General features: G+C 45.0%; 1 protein-coding gene and 2 non-coding genes across 3 annotated transcripts in view; all 3 read left to right on the top strand.

The window, feature by feature from the left end:
• The window catches only part of LOC137302074 (zona pellucida sperm-binding protein 3-like), a 243,342-nt gene that overhangs the window by 37,647 nt on the left and 181,166 nt on the right, over window positions 1–24,529 (top strand). The window lies entirely within an intron of this gene.
• trnad-guc (transfer RNA aspartic acid (anticodon GUC)) lies at window positions 3,804–3,875 on the top strand. The gene has a single exon. It is a non-coding gene; the product is annotated as a tRNA-Asp (tRNA).
• Window positions 23,491–23,562, top strand: trnad-guc (transfer RNA aspartic acid (anticodon GUC)). The gene has a single exon. It is a non-coding gene; the product is annotated as a tRNA-Asp (tRNA).

The following is a 24,529-nucleotide window of genomic DNA, read 5'->3' as shown; positions in this document are numbered from 1 at the left end:
AGGAATGAGCGGGAGGGGAAATTCCACCCGGTTTATATTTTCCTCCAAGGTGATGTCACAAAGTCCAATTTCCAGTGGAGCCGAAATAGTTGAGTTTGGAGAGCGTGAGATTGAAGATCTAAAGGTCTCTGGGTTTGATTCTGTGTTCGGCAATTTTTGTTGCTTTGTTCTCATTCTTTGAGTCGATTCTCGCATTTATTTACACTGAAATTTTAACCGGCACAGAAAGGTTGGGGAAGAAATAGACAGGCATCACGAATGGGAAATATTGATAGTGTCTTTATTGAGCTTTTATTTCTCTTTTCCCATCTGCCTTTTTCTCTGGAATTTGTCTCCCTCGGAGCCGGGAGACTATTTGATTTGAGGCATTTGTCCCAAACTGATGTCTTTTCCACATCTCGGGGCGGTCAGACCCGCTCTGTCTGTTACTACTTGTGTCCATTGATGGGAACAGGCCGCGAGTTAAACGTTTATTAGCAAACCGACAGAGAGATAACACAACGGGAATCAAACTCATTGGGCTTGATTTTATCGGGGAGGGTGGTCACGGGGTCATGAGGTCATGGGTGGGTCAGTCATCGGAGGGAGGGCTCAGTCATCGGGGGTCGGGTTCGGGAGTCATTGCAGGGGTCGGAGATCATGGGGTTCGTAGTTCGTGCAGGGGTGTCGGAGATTTGGAGGGGGTCGGCCGATCATCTGCATGGGATCACGGCAGGTTGGCTTGTTGGGCCTGCGGAAAGCACTCCTGCTCCTCCGGGCCACCAGCTGTGCTATAAAGGCACTTACCTGCTGTTTCGGGCCTTCTCGCCTCCTCTCATGTGGTGTGAAGGAGAAGGCCCAGGAATCCCGGCCCCAAGAGGTTAAAATAAAAAAGCTGTAAAAATGGAGGCCCACATTCTAGCTACATAAACACTCACACACAGACATATACAGACCAACATACACACACCAATAACATGAAAGTAACACAGGACGACTTGACAAACAGTGGAAGCAGCATGCTGCAGAGAGAGCTAAGCGATCCCACAAACAACGGATCAGATCAAAGCTCTGCAGTCCTGCCACACCCATTTGTGAATGCTGGTGGATAATTAAGAGACTATTTGAGGAATGCATGCAGAGCAATTGAGATTTTTACGAACTGGCGGTTAAGGTGACAGATTAGAAATTCATTCATTTCCCCCGCGCAGGTTCAAATCTGACAGACTTCAAATCCCGTCATTCATCAACCTGTTTCATCTCTGCATTTCAAAATTCAACAAGTTTCTTGTCGAATTAATAATTCTTAAGTGAATTAAAATTCCACAGCATTGAGTACCTCGAGTTTTATGCTCATTTTAATTGATCTGCAAGATTTCACGAAATCTACGACAGAAATAGAACAAAAATCAACCACATTATCCAAATTCTGACTCTCAGTATTTCTGAGTCAATCGATGTGTATCTGTTTCTCTGTGTATGTGCCTCATATTTTCTATATTTTCCTGAGAAGATCTGTCTCTTTCTGTCTCACTCTCTCCCGCGTTACCCACATCATGATCCAACATGAGATGGAAAAATGGTCGGTAATTTTTCATTCAACAGTGGTCCGTGGAAAGTTAAACAAACTGTCATCAAATGAATAATTCAAACAGATTCACTGAAACGTGAAGCATCTGTGGTGAATATACGGTCAAAACCTTTACCAATTTCTCGTTAGAAGAGTGGTGAGTATCCCCGCCTATCACGCAGCAGACCGGCGTTTAATTCCCCGACGAGGAGGTTATTGCTGCTTTCGAAGCTTCACTTTCATTTATCTGAAATATTGGATGTTGAAAATACAATGAAAAACTGACTCGGCCGTTCCCACTTCTGCAATTTGATTTCACAGCGATTTAAAATATCTGCTCTCTGCCTCACGCTTCAGCTCGATGTGAGAACCACAATGATGGGCAAGAAATAAAACGCAGAATCGCGCTGTCACCAGCCCGAAACAGAGAGAGACAGGTCTCGGAAAAGGCGCAGACATGAAAGATCTCACATACAGCAATGAAAAGAATGCACGTTTCAGTGAATCTAGTTTAACTACTTCTTTATTGACAATTTGTTTAACTTTCCACATGCCACTGTTGAAAGAAGACTTACTTTCTATCTCTTTATTAGTCAAGGTCCAGAGAAAAATTATTTGGGGAGCAGGGAAAAAGTGACAGATAGAAAGAAACATTCAGAAACGCATATAACAAGTGAGACAGACATAGTCATATTCACACATACACAAACACACACATTCCTAGCTACATAAACACATACACACACCAATAACCTGAAAGTAACACAGGACTACTTGACAAACAGTGGAAGCAGCATGCTGTTGACAGAGCTTAGCGATCCCACAAACAACGGATCAGATCAAAGCTCTGCAGTCCTGCCACACCCATTTGTGAATGATGGTGGATAATTAAACAACTAACGGGAAGAGGCTCGATGAACATCCCCATCCTCAATGATGGTAAAGCCCAGCACGTGAGTGCAAAGTTTTAGAAACCGTCTTCAGCCAGAAGTGCCGAGTGGATGATCCATCTCGGCCTCCTCCCGAAATCCCCACCATCACAGAAGCCAGTCGAACATCGAGGTGAAGAGTGACGCTGAGAGCAGATTTTAAAACGGCTGGAATATCAGTGAAATTCAATTGGGGAAAGTGGGAAACTCCGAGTCAGTTTCTCACTGTATATTCCAGCATCCAATATTGGAGACAAAAGCTTTTGAAGGCGGCGAAAGTTTAATCTCCTCGTCGGGGAATTGAACCGCGGTCTCCCGCGTGACAGGCGGGGATACTGACCACTATACTAACGAGGAGCTGCTGCATTGACCATGCACTCATCCCAGATGGCGTTAGACATGCTTCATGTATCAGTGCATTTCATTTAACTATTTATTTGATGATAGTTTGTTTCATTTTCCACGGGCCACTCTTGAAAGAACCTTTTACATTTCCTTCTCTTTGTTAGACAACGACAACTGACTCTGTCTTTCTTTCGTTCTTTCTTTCTCTCTTATCGTGGTGAGTTGCCCCGCCTTAGTCCGGGTTTTAATTCCCCGACGGGGAGGAAGCATTTATCAGACGCCAACTTTTAATTTTATGTCTTCGCCGAGCTTCTTCCTGAACAAAAACTGCGGAGCAAAAAAACAGGTGATTGTCACTTTCAGAATATAATTGTCCGGAGACTATTTGAGGACTGGATGCAGAGCAATTGTGATTTTTACTAACTGGTGATTAAGGTGACAGATTAGAAATTCATTCATTGGTTCAAATCTGACAGACTTCAGATCCCGTCATTCATCAACCTGTTTCATCTCTGCGTTTCAAAATTCAACAAGTTTCTTGTAGAATTAATAATTCTTAAATGAATTAAAATTCCACAGCATTGAGTACCTCGAGTTTTATGCTCATTTTAATTGATCTGCAAGATTTCACGAAATCTACGACAGAAATAGAACAAAAATCAGCCAAATTATCCATATTCTGACTCTCAGTATTTCTGAGTCAATCCATGTGCATGTGTGTCTGTTTCTGTGTGTGTGTCTGTCTGTGTATGTGCCTCATATTTTCTATATTTTCCTGAGAAGATCTGTCTCTTTCTGTCTCACTCTCTCCCGCGTTACCCACATCATGATCCAACATGTGATGCAAAAGTGGTCGGTAATTTTTCTTTCAACAGTGGTTCGTGGAAAGTAAAACAAACTGTCATCAAATGAACAGTTCAAACAGATTCACTGAAACGTGAAGCATCTTTGGTGAATATACGGTAAATGTCTGTACCAATTCCTCGTTAGTATAGTGGTGAGTATCCCCGCCTGTCACGCGGGAGACCGGGGTTCAATTCCCCGACGAGGAGATTATTGCTGCTTTCGAAGCTTCACTTTCATTCATCTGAAATATTGGATGTTGAAAATACAATGAAAAACTGACTCGGCCTGTCCCACTTCTGCAATTTGATTTCACAGCGATTTTAAATATCTGCTCTCTGCCTCACGCTTCAGCTCGATGTGAGAACCACAATGATGGGCAAGAAATAAAACGCAGAATCGCGCTGTCACCAGCCCGAAACAGAGAGAGACAGGTCTCGGAACAGGCGCAGACATGAAAGATCTCACGTGCAGCAATGAAAAGGATGCACGTTTCAGTGAATCTATTTTAACTGCTTCTTTGATGTCAATTTGTTTAACTTTCCACATGCCACTGTTGAAAGAAGACTTACTTTCTATCTCTTTATTCGTCAAGGTCCAGAGAAAAATTATTTGGGGAGCAGGGAAAAAGTGACAGATAGAAAGAAAGAGAGAGACACTCAGAAACGCATATAACAAGTGAGACAGACATAGTCATATTCACACATACACACATTCCTTGCGACATAAACACACCAATAACCTGAAAGTAACACAGGACTACTTGACAAACAGTGGAAGCAGCATGCTGTTGATAGAGCTTAGCGATCCCACAAACAACGGATCAGATCAAAGCTCTGCAGTCCTCCCACACCCATTTGTGAATGATGGTGGATAATTAAACAACTAACGGGAAGAGGCTCTATGAACATCCCCATCCTCAATGATGGTAAAGCCCAGCACGTGAGTGCAAAGTTTTAGAAACCGTCTTCAGCCAGAAGTGCCGAGTGGATGATCCATCTCGGCCTCCTCCCGAAATCCCCACCATCACAGAAGCCAGTCGAACATCGAGGTGAAGAGTGACGCTGAGAGCAGATTTTAAAACGGCTGGAATATCAGTGAAATTCAATTGGGGAAAGTGGGAAACTCCGAGTCAGTTTCTCACTGTATATTCCGCATCCAATATTGGAGACAAAAGCTTTTGAAGGCGGCGAAAGTTTAATCTCCTCGTCGGGGAATCGAACCCCGTTCTCCAGCGTGACAAGCGGGGATACTCACCACTATACTAACGAGTAGCTGCAACATTGATCGTGCACTCATCCCAGATGGCGTTAGACGTGCTTCATGTATCAGTGTATTTCTTTTTACTATTTATTTGATGATAGTTTGTTTCATTTTCCACGGGCCACTCTTGAAAGAACCTTTTACATTTCCTTCTCTTTGTTAGACAACGACAACTGACTCTGTCTTTCTTTCGTTCTTTCTTTCTCTCTTATCGTGGTGAGTTGCCCCGCCTTAGTCCGGGGTTTAATTCCCCGACGGGGAGGAAGCATTTATCAGACGCCAACTTTTAATTTTATGTCTTCGCCGAGCTTCTTCCTGAACAAAAACTGCAGAGCAAAAAAACAGGTGATTGTCACTTTCAGAATATTATTGTACGGAGACTATTTGAGGACTGGATGCAGAGCAATTGTGATTTTTACTAACTGGTGATTAAGGTGACAGATTAGAAATTCATTCATTGGTTCAAATCTGACAGACTTCAGATCCCGTCATTCATCAACCTGTTTCATCTCTGCGTTTCAAAATTCAACATGTTTCTTGTAGAATTAATAATTCTTAAGTGAATTAAAATTCCACAGCATTGCGCACCTCGAGTTTTATGCTCATTTTAATTGATCTGCAAGATTTCACGAAATCTACGACAGAAATAGAACAAAAATCAGCCAAATTATCCATATTCTGACTCTCAGTATTTCTGAGTCAATCCATGTGCATGTGTGTCTGTTTCTGTGTGTCTGTCTGTGTATGTGCCTCATATTTTCTATATTTTCCTGAGAAGATCTGTCTCTTTCTGTCTCACTCTCTCCCGCGTTACCCACATCATGATCTAACATGTGATGCAAAAGTGGTCGGTAATTTTTCTTTCAACAGTGGTTCGTGGAAAGTTTAACAAACTGTCATCAAATGAACAGTTCAAACAGATTCACTGAAAAGTGAAGCATCTTTGTTGAATGTCCGGTAAATGTCTGCACCAATTCCTCCTTGGTATTGTGGCGCCTCTCACGCGGGAGACCGGGGTTCAATTCCCCGATGAGGAGGTTATTGCTGCTTTCGAAGCTTCACTTTCATTCATCTGAAATATTGGATGTTGAAAATACAATGAAAAACTGACTCGGCCTTTCCCACTTCTGCAATTTGATTTCACAGCGATTTTAAATATCTGCTCTCTGCCTCACGCTTCAGCTCGATGTGAGAACCACAATGATGGGCAAGAAATAAAACGCAGAATCGCGCTGTCACCAGCCCGAAACAGAGAGAGACAGGTCTCGGAACAGGCGCAGACATGAAAGATCTCACGTGCAGCAATGAAAAGGATGCACGTTTCAGTGAATCTATTTTAACTACTTCTTTGATGAAAATTTGTTTAACTTTCCACATGCCACTGTTGAAAGAAGACTTACTTTCTATCTCTTTATTAGTCAAGGTCCAGAGAAAAATTATTTGGGGAGCAGGGAAAAAGTGACAGATAGAAAGAAAGAGAGAGACACTCAGAGACGCATATAACAAGTGAGACAGACAAAGTCATATTCACACATACACACATTCCGAGCTACATAAACACATACACACACCAATAACCTGAAAGTAACACAGGACTACTTGACAAACAGTGGAAGCAGCATGCTGTTGATGGAGCTCAGCGATCCCACAAACAACGGATCAGATCAAAGCTCTGCAGTCCTGCCACACCCATTTGTGAATGATGGTGGATAATTAAACAACGAACGGGAAGAGGCTCCATGAATATCCCCATCCTCAATGATGGTCAAGCCCAGCACGTGAGTGCAAAGTTTTAGAAACCGTCTTCAGCCAGAAGTGCCGAGTGGATGATCCATCTCGGCCTCCTCCCGAAATCCCCACCATCACAGAAGCCAGTCGAACATCGAGGTGAAGAGTGAAGCTGAGAGCGGATTTTAAAACCGCTGGAATATCAGTGAAATTAAATTGGGGAAAGTGGGAAACTCCGAATCAGTTTTTCACTGTATATTCCGCATCCAATATTGGACATGAATGAGAAAAAAGCTTTAAAATGCGGCGGAAGTTTAATCTCCCCGTCGGGGAATTGAACCCCGGTCTCCTACGTGACACGCGGGGACACTCACCACTATACTAACGAGGAACTGCATAAGCCACCCTGCACTCATCCCAGATGGTGTTAGACATGCTTCATGTATCAGTGCATTTCTTTTCACTATTTATTTGATGACAGTGTGTTTCATTTTCCACGGGCCACTCTTGAAAGAACCTTTTACATTTCCATCTCTTTGTTGGACAACGACAACTGCCTCTGTCTTTCTTTCGTTCTTTCTTTCTCTCTTCTCGTGGTGAGTTGCCCCGCCTCAGTCCGGGGTTTCATTCCCCGACGGGGAGGAAGCATTTATAAGACGCCAACTTTTAATTTTATGTCTTCGCCGAGCTTCTTCCTAAAAAAAAACTACAGAGAAAAAAAACAGGTGATTGTCACTTTCAGAATATTAATGTACGGAGACTATTTGAGGACTGGATGTCGAGCAATTGTGATTTTAACTTCCTCGTGGTTCAGGTGACAGATTAAAATTTCATTCATTTCCCTCGCGCAGGTTCAAATCTGACAGACTTCAGATCCCGTCATTTATCAACGTGTTCATCTCTGCGTTTCAAAATTCAACAAGTTTCTTGTAGAATTAATAATTCTTAAGTGAATTAAAATTCCACAGCATTGAACACCTCGAGTTTTATGCTCATTTTCATTGATCTGTGAGATTTCTCGAAATCTACGACAGAAATAGAACAAAAATCAGCCAAATTATCCATGTTCTGTCTCTCCATATTTCTGAGTCACTCCATGTGTATGCGTGTCTGTGTCTATCTGTCTGTGTGTGTGCCTCATATTTTCTTTGTTTTCTTGAGTCGGTCTTTCTCTGTCTCACTCTCTCCCGCACTCCCCACATCATGATCCAACATGAGATGGAAAAGTGGTCGGTAATTCTTCTTTCAACAGTGGTCCGTGGAAAGTTAAACAAACTGTCACCAAAAGAATAGTTCAAACAGATTTACTGAAACGTGAAGCATCTGTGGAGAACGTACATGCCCTTCCGGCACCAGTTCCTCGTTAGTATCGTGGTGAGTATCAGTGTCCATCACCCTGGAGACTGGGGTCAATTCCCCGACGGGAAGGTCTGCCTTCAGAAGCTTCATTTCATTTATCAGCAACATCGGATGAAGAAAATACAGTGAAAAACTGACTCGGACTTTTTCACTTTCCACGATTTAATTTCACTGATCTCCGAGCAGATTTTAAAATCCTCACCTCGATATCAGAACCACAATAATGAGGAAGAAATAAAACGCAGAATCGCCCTGTGAACAGACCCGGGCTAATTCACCAGCCCTAAACAGAGAGAGACAGAAAATTGCTCATTATTCCAGGATTATCCAGGAATCCAAAGATACCCCCGGTATCTCTTCTCGACCACAAACCGACTTCTTGCACCCCCTGCCTCCTCCACCCTCACCACAAAATTTGCGAGGAGCTCCTGGACTATTTTGTCACAAAGATTGAGACCATCCGTTCAGCTGCCGCTTCAGTGGAAAACTCTCCAGTGGCTGGAGTCAGACGGAGCACAAAAGAAGATGGTAGTGGTTGTTGGAGGCCAATCATCTCAGCCCCAGGACATTGCTGCAGGAGTTCCTCAGGGCAGTGTCTTTGGCCCAACCATCTTCAGCTGCTTCATCGATGACCTTTCCCCCATCATAAGGTCAGAAATGGGGATGTTTGCTGATGATTGCGCAGTGTTCAGTTCCATTCACAACCCCACAGATAAGAAGCAGTCTGTGCCCACATGCAGCAAGACCTGGACAATATCCAGGCTTGGGCTCATAAGTGGCAAGTAACATTCATGCCAGACAATTGCCAGGCAATGACAATCTCCAACAAGAGAGAGTCTGACCACCTCCCCTTGACATTCAACGGCACTACCATCGCCGAATCCCCCATCATCAACATCCTGGGTGTCACCATTGACCAGAAACTTAACTGGACCAGCCATATAAATACTGTGGCTGCACGAGTAGGCCAGAAGCTGGGTATTCTGTGGTGAGTGACCCACCTCCGGACTCCCCAAAGCCTTTCCACCATCTACAAGGCACAAGTCAGGAGTGTGATAGAATCCTCTCCACTTGCCTGGATGAGTGCAGCTCCAACAACACTCAAGAAGCTCGACACCATCCAGGACAAAGTAGCCCACTTGTTCGGCACCCCATCCACCACCCTAAACATTCACTCCCTTCACCACCGGCGCACTGTGGCTGCAGTGTGTACCATCCACAGGATGCAGTGCAGCAACTCGCCAAGGCTTCTTCGACAGCACCTCCCAAACCCACGACCTCTAACATCGAGAAGGACAAGGGCAGCAGGCACATGGGAACAACAACACCTGCACGTTCCCCTCCAAGTCACACACCATCCCAACTTGGAAATATATCACCGTTCCTTCATCGTCGCTGGGTCAAAATCCTGGAACTCCCTACCTAACAGCACTGTGGGAGAACCGTCACCACACGGACTGCAACAGTTCAAGAAGGCGGCTCACCACCACCTTCTCAAGGGCAATTAGGGATGGGCAATAAATGGTGGCCTCGCCAGCGACGCCCACATCCCATGAACGATTAAAAAAAGGCAGTAATGGCGCGGCTGGGATACAAAACCATGCTGGCAAAGCTCAATGGATTAGCAGTCCATCACCTCAACCACTCAGCCACCTGGTCGCAAGAACAGTGCAAAGAAAGCCCTTTTATTTGATTCTTTCAAGGCAAAAATCTTGGACTCAAAGGTCAGAGTCGGAAAGCCGCTTTTCAATCACCAGTTCCGAGATTCTGGACAACACTCTTGTGAATAGGTAGCGTGGCCGAGCGGTCAAAGGCGCTGGATTTAGGCTTCAGTCTCTGCGCTGCCATAATCTGAGCTGTTGAACATTTTAGCCTCATCACCAAAATCTTTCTCTTCTCAGCAGTGTCATGCGTGCCATTAATGTTGTTGGGGCACAACTGCCACACCTCATGTGCTGCGTCGTGATCGTTTTGTGATTAACACTCTGCGTTGTGGTCGCAGGAACATCGGAGCGAATCCGAGTCTCCACAGAGTTTCATTTACCGATTTTTTCCTTTGCCACATATGCTGAGAGGATGCAGCAAGAAATCAATCTTCAGAACATGAAAGAAAAATGTTTTGATGAAAACCTTTCAATTCCGTCAAATCCCACCTCTCTCACATGCCTGTACTTGATGTTCCACAGTTCAAACCCGCCTCTTCTCCCAGCTTTTTCCTCCTTCCACAGTCAATAGGCCGCCTTTCCTTTCGTCCTTCCATTTCATGGACACTTTCCTGCTCCGTTGCCGACTCTAACATTCACTTTCACGATCTCACTCCTTTCAGTTTGTTCTGCTCCGACCGCTGTTTCTATTGGGCACATGTCCCATTCGCACCAATGTTCATTTGTGCCTTGAAATCAGTCGACACATTTCGATCTGCGTGACCGCTCGACAGACAAACACGACGAAAGCAGGGCTGGTCTCTGGAAAGACAGCCGCCCGAATGTTCACGAAATTTACTTGGGGAATCTTGTGATCCAGGGGATGGTAACTGAAGAACTGGTTTTTGTTTTGATGTTTGTTGGCTCTTTTCTCTCAGCAGTTGATGTGCGTGAGTGACGGGCAGCGCTACAGAGCTGCGAATGGCGGTTGAAAGGTTCACATTTGGCAAGTTGGGGCGGTGCAGTAAGATCGGAAGTGTTCCGCCTTGATCTTAATAGTTCTGTTGAAACGTGCGATTGAATCGAGTATAGGATAAATGTAAAGAGCGCCTGTGGGGAAAAAGGGGCGATTACAGGCCATGAGCGGAAGGTCTTTCAAATTCTCGTGGCGCAGGACGCTGTGTGCGGAAACGGCAGATTTTAAAGCGCGTGTGTTGGAAAGTAAAGTGCGATCTTGTGTGTGAGAAGAGCACAAGAAAGTTGTGCTTGAAGCTGCGCCCTTGAGGCAAGTTGCAGGTTGTCAGGAAAACTGCGATAGTGAATGCACAAAAATAAACCCAGAAACTGCTGGCAACACTCAGCAGGTCAGGTAGTATCTGTGGGGAGATACTCAAGTATTTATCCAATTCTCCTTTTAAAGTTACGATTGAATCGAGCTCCACCATCCTTTAAGGCAGTGCGTTCCAGATCATAACAATTCGCTGTGTCAAGAATCTTCTTATTTCCCTTCTAGTTCTTTTGCCAATTATCTTAAATCTGCGTCCGTTGGTTGCCGACCCTCCCGCCAGTGGGTGAAGTTTCTCCTTATTTACTCGATCAAAACCCCTCTTAATTTTGAACACGTGGATTACTTCTACCCTTAACCTTCATTGCTCGAAGCAGAACAATCCCAGGTTCTCGAGTCTGTCCACACAACTAAACCCCATCCCTGGTATAATTCTGGGAAATCTCCTCTCCATCCTCTCCAAGACCTTGACATCCTTAATAAGTTATAGTGCCCAGAATTGGACACAATACTTCAGATGAGGCCTGAACAATGATTTATAAACGTTTAACATAACTTCCTTGCTTTTGTGTTCTATTTCTCTATTATTAAGCCAAGGAACCGGATGCTGTTTTAACGGTTTCACCAACTTGTGCTGCCACATTCAAAGATGTTGATGAAAACTGTCGAAACTTAACACTATACAAATGCATTAACACCCAAACAAGTAGTACAAGGAGAAACTTTATTGAACCCCAACTTGTGTACAAGTGGATGTGCACCTCAAACAATGGTTGAGGGTGCAACTTCGCCGAGTCAATGAATCAGTTCATGTTTGTACAATTCATGAGGCAACGCCCACCTGTTACAGAATATGGGCGTACACGTACATTCTTTATTGGCTCAGGTAGTTGGTCAATCAAGTAGTGAGCCAGCCGCCGAACATCCATAGACATCACGTAGGCCTGAGCAGATGTCAGCTATTTTCTTTCTCTCTGCATTCCTGTTCCTTGATATCAGTAAGGCTGGAGCCAGTCTCAAGGCTTCATGGCCATTCATCAACTCTATTATTATTATATTCTGTCCTTATCTCAAGGAAGGCCTGGCTGTGCTAGGCCCAATTATCAACATACCATGGCTCAAACGCAATTACACAATTGTGCTTACTTTGTGTTTGTGGCTAATCCTATCATGTGACTTAATAAAAAGTTAATATGTTCAAGTATCCCTTCATGCACTTCCACAAAATTACCAGTAACACATTGGGTGAGAAAGAATAACACAGCACAGGCCGGGATGGCGGAGAGAGACAGAGACACGTGTTGTGATCTGTAACTTTTTATAAACACTTCAGTTTATTTCACTCCGTGTCCAACACCGTGCGATCTCCCCTGGTGTGTCAGCTTTCTGTGTTTATACAGAGTGTAATGTGTTGAATTGTCTCTTGGATCACACGGAGTGGTAGACGGGGGTCTGTGTGCGGAGGGTTCGGGGGGTGAGCTCTGATTCCCGCCCTCTTCTGGATTGAAAGGAGAAAAGAATGAATGAGAGAGAGAAGTGATGTGGGAGAAGGGATGATGGAAGAATTTGTCCATGAACCTGATTAAAGTGGCCCAAAAACAAGAAAATATTAACAAATCATCAGCAGAACATTAATACAAGATGTAAAACAAAAGCAAAATACTGCAGATGCTGGAAATCTGAAGTAAAAACAGAAAATGCTGGAAATACTCAGCAGGTCAGGCAGCGTCTGTGGGGAAAGTTCTGATGAAAGGTCATCGACCTGAAAGGATGTTTCTCTCTCCACAGATGCTGCCTGACCTGCTGAGTGTTTCCCGCATTTTCTGTTTTTATTATTAATATAACCTGAGCTCTGTCGAGCGTTTGTTGGTCGATTCACTGATAAAGCTGGGAATTGAGGGGAAGCTGGTTCATGGCGAACCCCAGCTCTGAATCCCCCCGGCAGAGAGTTCAAGGAATGTTTAATATAAATGAGATTCACCGACAGGATCAGAAAATCTCTCCTTGATGGTCGGTCTCATTCTCCCGAAGTGAGGAATGAGCGGGAGGGGCAATTCCACCCGGGGTTAGATTTTATTACAAGAGGATGACCCAAAGGCCAGTTCGACGTGGGGCTGAAATAGCTCAGTTGGGCGAGCGTTCGACTTGAAGATTTAAAGGTCCCTGGTTCGATCCCAGGTTTCTGCTGTTTTGGGTTATTTTGTTTCTTCTTCTTTGGGCCGATTCTCGAACATTTATTTGCACTGACATTTTTACCCGACACTGAACGGTTGGGGGTGGAATAGAGAGACATCAAGGATGTCTGTATTTAGCTTTTATTTCTCTATTTCATTCTGCCTTTCTCTCTGGTTTTTGTCTCTCTCGGTGCTCGATGAACATTTGATTTGATGCATTTGTCCTAAACTGATGCCTTTTCCACATCTCAGGGCGGTCAGACACGCTCTGTCTGTTACTGCTTGTGACCATTAACGGGAACAGGCTGCGAGTTAAACATTTATCAGCAAACCGCCAGAGAGATAACACAGCGGGAATAAAACACATTGCCTCACATTGTTAGACACCGAGTGACACAGATTGTAATGTGTGTCAGTGAACAGACCCGGAAAACAAAGTCCGAGAAAGGAAAGAAATAGAGAGATAGAAAAGAGTCATAAAAAGAAAGAAAACCCTTTCTCCACCCCAACAACAACAACTTGCATTTATATCGCGCCTTTAACGGAGTAAAACGTCCCAAGGCGCTTCACAGGAGCGATTATCAAACAAAATGTGACACGGAGCCACATAAGGAGATATTGGGACAGGTGAGGTAGGTTTTAAGTGTCTTCAGGGCGGAGAGAGAGGTGGAGAGGAGGGGAGGTTTAGGGAGGGAAATCCAGAGCTTTGGGCCCAGTCGGTTGAAGGCACGGCCGCCAATGGTGGAGCGATGAAAATTGTGGATGCGCAAGAGGCCTGAATTGGAGGAGCTCAGAGATCTCGGAGGGTTGTCGGGGTGGAGGAGGTTACAGAGATAGGGAGGGGCGAGGTCATGGAGGGATTTGAACACGAGGAGGAGAATTTCAAATTTGAGATGTTGGTGAACTGGGAGCCAATGTCGGTCAGCGAGCAGAGGGGTTCTCCTCCTGAACGGTGGTTTGAATGTTTGGGGGGCGGGGCTGTGATAAATATCTCGATTTAATATAATGATGCCACTTTTCAACTACCCCGAATTATTACAATGCTGACCTGGAACAATCTAGAACATACCGCAAAACAAGACATTAAGATCAATGGTCACTTTAGCAAGGAGTTTAAAAGATTCTTCGAAGAAGGAGAAGGCTCAAGAAACGGACTGTGACCATTTCATGATGGCCGATTTATTTGTGTCCAGGGAGAGGGATGAGGCACATGAAATGTTTCACACATTTCAAATCTCCGCGGTCAGACTGCCGATTGTTTATTGATCAGGAAGATGGCTGGTATTAATCTGAGACCCAGTGAAAAGGTGAGAACAGAGCAGCAGGGAATGATCCCAGAACAATAGGAGCCAGCAGCTCACCGTCTGGTCCCTGTGTCAGGGACAATACACAACACCTCAGCTCCAGACCAGGAACAGAGAGCTGCTGTTAACGTGGCCCAGCCCTCGCAAACTGCTGGAACTGTGGGATGGAAATCAGGCTTTGGGTCTCGGAGGCTGCTTTAGGGGCTCAGTGGCTCATCGAAAGAATAATTTCCATTAAAGAGCAGGGCTCTGCTCCATCGCAGACTGATACTGTACAGTACATGGCAGAGTAAAGCTCCCTCTACACTGTGCCATCAAACATTCCGGGGGCAGGTGCATCAAGGGTTAGATCAAGATTAAATCTCCCTCTACACTGTCACAGAGGATGTCATTTGTGACTTTGACAAGGGCCGTTTCAGTACAGTGGCAGGAGTGGAAACCTGATTGGAGGGATTCAAACATGGTGTTGTGGGAAAGATGGACATGGATTTGGGAGGTGACAAGACTTTGGAGAGGAAAGAGAGGTGGGAGATGGGGTGGTAGTTTACAAGGACACAGGTGTCAAGGGTGGGTCTTTTGAGAAGGAGGGTGATGACGGCAGATTTGATGGGGAGGGGGACAGTACCTGAGGAGAGGAGACCATTAACAATGTCAGCTAACATGGGGCCAGGAAGGGAGGTTGTGTGGTCAGCAATTTGGTGGGAATAGGGTTGAGGGAGCAGGAGGAGGGTCTCATGGTCAAGAGGAGCTCAGAGAGGGCATGAGGGGAGATAGGAGAGAAACTTGGTGAGCTCGGGGAAGGGAGGGGAGCGGCAGAGGCAGCTGAATGGATGGTCTCAATCTCAGTGACAAAGAAGTCCGTGAGCTCCTCGCACTTTTTGTTGAAGGTGAGGGTGGAGGAGTGATGGGAGAGGGGTTTAAGAAGACGGTTTGTAGTGGAGAAGAGAAGTCGGGAGTTATCTTTACATTCCAGGATGATCCTGGAATAGTGAGCAGTTTTGTCAGAGGAGACAGGACCCGATAGTGCTTTATGTGGTCCAGCCAGATTTGGCGATGAATGGCCAAAGCAGTTGTCCACCATAAACTTTCAAAGCTGTGTCCCTTGGACTTAAGGAAGCAGAAATGAGGGCAGACCCAGGGGGATTGACCAGGGTGAGGGAGAGTGATGGCTTTAATGGGTACAAGGGCGTCAAAGGTGGAGGTGAGGGTGTGATTGAGCAAATCAGTAGCTGCAGAAATGTCGTGGTGAATGGAGGGACAAAGTCCAGAGAGTTGGGAATTTGAAAGTGCCGTTGTAAGTGACCTGGGGGAGGGTTTTTTCCAGGGATGAACACAGAAGGAAGTGGGTTAGTCCCACTCCCCGGCTCTTTCCCCACAGCCCTGCAATTTATTGCACGTCAACTATTTATCCAATTCCCTTTTGAAAGTTACCATTGAACCTGCTTCCACCTCCCTTTCAGGCAGTGCATTCCAGATCATAACAACTCGCTGTGTAAAAAAATCTCTCCAAATCCCCCAATGATTTCTTTCAATTTATCTGAAATCTGTGTCCTCTGGTTATTAACCATTCCATCACTGGAAACAATTTCTCTTTACACACTCTGTCAAAACCTTTCATAATTGTGAAGACCTCCTTTGAATCGTCCGTTAACTTTCCGGTTGTAGTCTCAGTGCCCTTCCTGCTGGTGTTTTATTTCAGTTCTCATGTGGTCTAGCCGTTAGGATTCTTGGTTTTCACCCAGGCGGCACGGCTTCGATTCCCGGTGTGGGAATAGTTAACTTTTAGTTTCAGCCTCCCAATTTGCCTGCAGTCCAGGCTGTGGCTGCTGAGTTCATTCTATGATGTGCATTGGGGGAGGGGGACCAGCTGGATTGATCTTGCATGGAGCCAGTCAGGACTCGATGTGCCAAATGGCCTCAAACCATGCTGTGACCTTTTTATGATTCTCTGATTCCATGTGGGTGGAGAGGGTGACAAGGAAGTGATCAGAGATGGCCTTATCCATGATTGACACGATCAGGAGAAGAGAGACCACGTGAGATGGCAAGGTCGAGGGGGTGGCCATGAATATGGGTCGGGGAGTTTCTGTGCAGGGAGGATAAAGTATCACACAATAGACTTGTTAGCAAAATTGAAGCCCATGGGATTAAACGGACAATGGCAGCATGGATACAAAATTGGCGAAGGAGCAGAAAACAGAGAGTCGTGGTGAACGGTTGTTTTTCAGACTGGAGGCAAGTATACAGTGGTGTCCCCCAGGGCTCGGTATGAGGACCACTGCTCTTTTTGATATATATTAATGACCGGGACTTGGGAGTACAGGGTATAATTTCAAAGTTTGCAGATGACACGAAACTCAGAAATGTAATAAACAATGTTGAGGATGGTAACAGACTTCAGGAGGACATAGACAGACTGGTGAAATGGGCAGATGAAATTTAATGCAGAGAATTGTGAATTGATACATTTTGGTAGGAAGAATGAGGAGAGGCAATTTAAACGAAATGGCACAATTTTAAAGGGAGTGCAGGAATCGAGAGACCTGGGGGTGTAGTTACACAAATCTTGGAAGGTGGCAGGACAAGTTGAGAAGGCAGTTAAAAAAGCAAATGGGGCCCTTTGCTTTATTAATTGAGGCATTGAATACAAAAGCAAGGAATTGATACAAAACCTTTATAAAACACTGGTGAGGCCTCAGCTGGAGTATTGTGTTTAATTCTGGGCACGTAACATGAAGAAGGATGTCAAGGCCTTAGAGAGGGTGCAGAGGAGATTTATTAGAATTGTACCAGGGATGAGGGACTTCAGTTTTGTGGAGAGACTGATTAAAGTTCCATCTGAACTGCCCCATCAAACACTCCCAGGACAGGTACAGCACGGGTTATATGCAGAATGAAGCTCCCTCCACACTGTCAAATCAAACAATCCCAGGGCAGGTACAACACGAGTTGGTTTCCTGGACACTCTGCTGGTGTCTCTCTGTCTCTCTGCACTCAGTTACACCGCTCTCTACCTCCCTCTGCTGGTGTCTCTCTGTATCTCTGTACCCAGTTGCACCGCTCTCTACCTCCCTCTGCTGGTGTCTCTCTGTATCTCTGTACTCAGTTACACCGCTCTCTACCTCCCTCTGCTGGTGTCTCTCTGTATCTCTGTACTCAGTTACACCGCTCTCTACCTCCCTCTGCTGGTGTCTCTCTGTATCTCTGTACTCAGTTACACCGCTCTCTACCTCCCTCTGCTGGTGTCTCTCTGTATCTCTGTACTCAGTTACACCGCTCTCTACCTCCCTCTGCTGTTGTGTCTCTGTATCTCTGTACTCAGTTACACCGCTCTCTACCTCCCTCTGCTGGTGTCTCTCTGTATCTCTGTACTCAGTTACACCGCTCTCTACCTCCCTCTGCTGGTGTCTCTCTGGATCTCTGTACGCAGTTACACCGCTCTCTACCTCCCTCTGCTGGTGTCTCTCTGTATCTCTGTACTCAGTTACACCGCTCTCTACCTCCCTCTGCTGGTGTCTCTCTGTATCTCTGTACTCAGTTACACCGCTCTCTACCTCCCTCTGCTGGTGTCTCTCTGCATCTCTGTACTCAGTTACACCGCTCTCTACCTCCCTCTGCTGGTGTGTCTCTGTATCTCTGTACTCAGTTACACCGCTCTCTACCTCCCTCTGCTGGTGTCTCTCTGTATCTCTGTACTCAGTTACACCGCTCTCTACCTCCCTCTGCTGGTGTCTCTCTGTATCTCTGTACTCAGTTACACGGCTCTCTACCTCCCTCTGCTGGTGTCTCTCTGTATCTCTGTACTCAGTTACACCGCTCTCTACCTCCCTCTGCTGGTGTCTCTCTGTACCTATGTACTCAGTTACACCGCTCTCTACCTCCCTCTGCTGGTGTCTCTCTGTATCTCTGTACTCAGTGACACCGCTCTCTACCTCCCTCTGCTGGTGTCTCTCTGTATCTCTGTACTCAGTTACACCGCTCAGTCTGTCCCCGCAGCTCCTTCGGGAGTTTAATGATTTTGAAATTAAGTCTTTTTCCTCTGTGACTTGTGAAGTTTTGATCAGTGAAATGTTTGAGAAAGAGATGGAATGAGAGCTTTAAGTGTGGGACAGAAGTTGTTTAACGGAGAAGGCACACGATGCCTTAAATTGAGCAGTGGTTTCCCGAGTGCAGCGGTTATCATGTTTACATCACTCATGAAAGGTCTCTGATTCAATCCCGGGCGGGACCATTATTTGGGAAATTGCTCCGCGTGAATCTCCAGGATGAGTTTCTTCTCCTGTGAAAAGCGGGCGATAATTGATTTTTCCTGTTAAATTTGGCAACCGCTGCACCACATTCCTTTCAGGGAGAAGGGATGATGGAAGAAAGTGCCCATGAACCTGATTAAATGAGGCCAAACACAAGATAATATTAAGATATCATCAGCTGAACATTAACATAACCTGAGCTCCGAGATCTGACCGGGTCCCATTCCCCCAGAGGGAGGAATGAGCGGGAGGGGAAATTCCACCCGGTTTATATTTTCGTCCAAGGTGATGTCACAAAGTCCAATTTACAGTGGAGTCGAAATAGTTGAGTTTGGAGAGCGTGAGATTGAAGATCGAAAGGTCTCTGGGTTTGATTCTGTGTTCGGTGATTTTTGTTGCTCTGTTCTCGTTCTTTGAGTCGATTCTCGCATTTATTTCACTGAAATTTTAACCTGCACAGAAAGGTTGGGGAAGAAATAGACAGGCATCAAGAATGGGAAATATTGACAGTGTCTTTATTGAGTTTTTATTTCTCTTTTCTCTTCTGCCTTTTTCTCTGGAATTTCTCTCTCTCGGTGCCGGGAGACCATTTGATTTGAGGCATTTGTCCTGAACTGATGTCTTTTCCACATCTCGGGGCGGTCAGACCCGCTCTGTCTGTTACTACTTGTGACCATTGACGGGAACAGGCCGCGAGTGAAACGTTTATTAGCAAACCGACAGAGAGATAACACAACGGGAATCAAACCCATTGGGCATGATTTTATCGAGGAGGGGGGTCACGGGGGTCATGAGGTCATGGGTGGGTCAGTCATCGGGGGCATCGGCGAGTCAGTCATCGGTGGTCAAGGGTCATCGCGGGGGTCGGAGATCATGGGGTTCGTAGCTCGTGCAGGGGTGTCGGTGATTTGGAGGGGGTCGGCCGATCGCCTGTGTGGGATCACGGCCGGTTGGCTTGTTGGGCCAGGGGGAAGCACTCCTGCTCCTCCGGGCCCACAAGCTGTGCGATAAAGGCATTTACCTGCTGTTTCGGGCCTTCTCGCCTCCTCTCATGTGGTGTGAAGGAGAAGGCCCAGGAATCCCGGCCCCCAAGAGTTTAAAATAAAAAAGCTGGAAAAATGGAAGCCCACATGCAAGCTACATAAACACTCACACACAGACATATACAGACCAATAACCTGAAAGTAACACAGGACTACTTGACAAACAGTGGAAGCAGCATGCTGTAGACAGAGCTAAACGATCCCACAAACAACGGATCAGATCAAAGCTCTGCAGTCCTGCCACACCCATTTGTGAATGATGGTGGATAATTAAACAACTAATGGGAAGAGGCTCAATGAAAATTCCCATCCTCAATGATGGTAAAGCCCAGCATGTGAGTGCAAAGTTTTAGAAACCGTCTTCAGCCAGAAGTGCCGAGTGGATGATCCATCTCGGCCTCCTCCCGAAATCCCCACCATCACAGAAACCAGTCGAACATCGAGGTGAAGAGTGAAGCTGAGAGCAGATTTTAAAACCGCTGGAATATCAGTGAAATTAAATCGGGGAAAGTGGGAAACTCCGAGTCAGTTTTACACTGTATATTCCGCATCGAATATTAGAGATAAATGAGAGAAAAAGCTTGAAAAGGCGGCAAGAGTTTAATCTCCAGTCGGGGAATTGAACCCCGGTCTCCCGCGTGACAGGCGGGGATACTCACCACTATACTAACGAGGAACTGCTGCATTGACTGTGCACTCATCCCAGATGGTGTTAGACATGCTTCACGTATCAGTGCATTTCTTTTAACTATTTATTTGATGACAGTTTGTTTCATTTTCCACGGGCCACTCTTGAAAGAACCATTTACATTTCCATCTCTTTGTTAGACAACGACAACTGACTCTGTCTTTCTTTCGTTCTTTCTCTCTTATCGTGGTGAGTTGCCCCACCTTAGTCCGGGGTTTAATACCCCGACTGGGAGGTAGCAGTTTTCAGACGCTAACTTTTAATTTTATGTCTTCGCCGACCTTCTTCCTAAACAAAAAGTACAGAGCAAAAAAACAGGTGATTGTCACTTTCAGAATATTATTGTACGGAGACTATTTGAGGACTGGATGCAGAGCAATTGTGATTTTTGCTGACTGGTGATTAAGGTGACAGATTCGAAATTCATTCATTTCCCCCGCGCAGGTTCAAATCTGACAGACTTCAGATCCCGTCATTCATCAACCTGTTTCATCTCTGCGTTTCAAAATTCAACAAGTTTCTTGTAGAATTAATAATTCTTAAGTGAATTAAAATTCCACAGCATTGAGTACCTCGAGTTTTATGCTCATTTTAATTGATCTGCAAGATTTCACGAAATCTACGACAGAAATGGAACAAAAATCAGCCAAATTATCCATATTCTGACTCTCAGTATTTCTGAGTCAATCCATGTGTATGTGTGTCTGTGTCTGTCTGTCTGTCTGTGTATGTGCCTCATATTTTCTATATTTTCCTGAGAAGATCTGTCTCACTCTCTCCCGCGTTACCCACATCATGATCCAACATGAGATGGAAAAGTGGTCGGTAATTCTTCTTTCAACAGTGGTCCGTGGAAAGTTAAACAAACTGTCATCAAATGAACAGTTCAAACAGATTCACTGAAACGTGAAGCATCTGTGGTGAATATACGGCAAATGTCTGCACGCATTCCTCGTTAGTATAGTGGTGAGTATCCCCGCCTGTCACGCGGGAGACCGGGGTTCAATTCCCCGACGAGCAGGTTATTGCTGCTTTCGAAGCTTCACTTTAATTTATCTGCAATATTGGATGTTGAAAATACAATGAAAAACTGACTCGGCCTTTCCCACTTCCACAAATTGATTTCACAGCGATTTTAAAAATCTGCTTTCTGCCTCACGCTTCAGCTCGATGTGAGAACCACAATGATGGGCAAGAAATGAAACGCAGAATCGCGCTGTCACCAGCCCGAAACAGAGAGAGACAGGTCTCGGAACAGGCGCAGACATGAAAGATCTCACATACAGCAATGAAAAGGATGCATGTTTCAGTGAATCTATTTTAACGACTTCTTTGATGACAATTTGATTAACTTTCCACATGCCACTGTTGAAAGAAGACTTACTTTCTATCTCTTTGTTAGTCAAGGTCCAGAGAAAAATTATTTGGGGAGCAGGTTAAAAGTGACAGATAGAAAGAAAGAGAGGGACACTCAGAAACGCATATAACAAGTGAGACAGACATAGTCATATTCACACATACACAAACACACACATTCCGAGCTACATAAACACTCGCACACAGACATATACACACACCAATAACCTGAAAGTAACACAGGACTACTTGACAAACAGTGGAAGCAGCATGCTGTGGACAGAGCTAAACGATCCCACAAACAACGGATCAGATCAAAGCTCTGCAGTCCTGCCACACCCATTTGTGAATGATGGTGGATAATTAAACAACTAATGGGAAGAGGCTCTATGAACATCCCCATCCTCAATGATGGTAAAGCCCAGCGTGTGAGTGCAAAGTTTTAGAAACCGTCTTCAGCCAGAAGTGCCGAGTGGATGATCCATCTCGGCCTCCTCCCGAAATCCCCAACATCACAGAAACCAGTCGAACATCGAGGTGAAGAGTGAAGCTGAGAGCAGATTTTAAAACCGCTGGAATATCAGTGAAATTAAATCGGGGAAAGTGGGAAACTCCGAGTCAGTTTTACACTGTATATTCCGCATCGAATATTAGAGATAAATGAGAGAAAAAGCTTTAAAAGGCGGCAAATGTTTCATCTCCCCGTCGGGGAATTGAACCCCAGTCTCCCGCGTGACAGGCGGGGATACTCACCACGATACTAAGGAGAAACTACTGCATTGACTGTGCACTCATCCCAGATGGTGTTAGACATGCTTCACGTATCAGTGCATTTCTTTTAACTATTTATTTGATGACAGTTTGTTTCATTTTCCACGGGCCAATCTTGAAAGAACCATTTACATTTCCATCTCTTTGTTAGACAACGACAACTGACTCTGTCTTTCTTTCGTTCTTTCTCTCTTATCGTGGTGAGTTGCCCCACCTTAGTCCGGGGTTTAATACCCCGACTGGGAGGTAGCAGTTTTCAGACGCTAACTTTTAATTTTATGTCTTCGCCGAGCTTCTTCCTAAACAAAAACTACAGAGCAAAAAAACAGGTGATTGTCACTTTCAGAATATTATTGTACGGAGACTATTTGAGGACTGGATGCAGAGCAATTGTGATTTTTGCTGACTGGTGATTAAGGTGACAGATTCGAAATTCATTCATTTCCCCCGCGCAGGTTCAAATCTGACAGACTTCAGATCCCGTCATTCATCAACCTGTTTCATCTCTGCGTTTCAAAATTCAGCAAGTTTCTTCTAGAATTAATAATTCTTAAGTGAATTAAAATTCCACAGCATTGAGTACCTCGAGTTTTATGCTCATTTTAATTGATCTGCAAGATTTCACGAAATCTCCGACAGAAATGGAACAAAAATCAGCCAAATTATCCATATTCTGACTCTCAGTATTTCTGAGTCAATCCATGTGTATGTGTGTCTGTGTCTGTCTGTCTGTCTGTGCATGTGCCTCATATTTTCTATATTTTCCTGAGAAGATCTGTCTCACTCTCTCCCGCGTTACCCACATCATGATCCAACATGAGATGGAAAAGTGGTCGGTAATTCTTCTTTCAACAGTGGTCCGTGGAAAGTTAAACAAACTGTCATCAAATGAACAGTTCAAACAGATTCACTGAAACGTGAAGCATCTGTGGTGAATATACGGCAAATGTCGACACGAATTCCTCGTTAGTATAGTGGTGAGTATCCCCGCCTGTCACGCGGGAGACCGGGGTTCAATTCCCCGACGAGGAGGTTATTGCTGCTTTCGAAGCTTCACTTTAATTTATCTGCAATATTGGATGTTGAAAATACAATGAAAAACTGACTCGGCCTTTCCCACTTCCACAAATTGATTTCACAGCGATTTTAAAAATCTGCTCTCTGCCTCACGCTTCAGCTCGATGTGAGAACCACAATGATGGGCAAGAAATGAAACGCAGAATCGCGCTGTCACCAGCCCGAAACAGAGAGAGACAGGTCTCGGAACAGGCGCAGACATGAAAGATCTCACATACAGCAATGAAAAGGATGCATGTTTCAGTGAATCTATTTTAACGACTTCTTTGATGACAATTTGATTAACTTTCCACATGCCACTGTTGAAAGAAGACTTACTTTCTATCTCTTTGTTAGTCAAGGTTCAGAGAAAAATTATTTGGGGAGCAGGTTAAAAGTGACAGATAGAAAGAAAGAGAGGGACACTCAGAAACGCATATAACAAGTGAGACAGACATAGTCATATTCACACATACACAAACACACACATTCCGAGCTACATAAACACTCGCACACAGACATATACACGTGTACACCAATAACCTGAAAGTAACACAGGACTACTTGACAAACAGTGGAAGCAGCATGCTGTGGACAGAGCTAAACGATCCCACAAACAACGGATCAGATCAAAGCTCTGCAGTCCTGCCACACCCATTTGTGAATGATGGTGGATAATTCAACAACTAATGGGAAGAGGCTCTATGAACATCCCCATCCTCAATGATGGTAAAGCCCAGCGTGTGAGTGCAAAGTTTTAGAAACCGTCTTCAGCCAGAAGTGCCGAGTGGATGATCCATCTCGGCCTCCTCCCGAAATCCCCAACATCACAGAAACCAGTCGAACATCGAGGTGAAGAGTGAAGCTGAGAGCAGATTTTAAAACCGCTGGAATATCAGTGAAATTAAATCGGGGAAAGTGGGAAACTCCGAGTCAGTTTTAC

This window comes from Heptranchias perlo, chromosome 35, assembly GCF_035084215.1.
Source record: "Heptranchias perlo isolate sHepPer1 chromosome 35, sHepPer1.hap1, whole genome shotgun sequence".
Classification (NCBI taxonomy): Eukaryota; Metazoa; Chordata; class Chondrichthyes; order Hexanchiformes; family Hexanchidae; genus Heptranchias; species Heptranchias perlo.
Note: the sequence above shows the minus strand (reverse complement) of the source record. Positions and strands in the feature narration are given on the sequence as shown.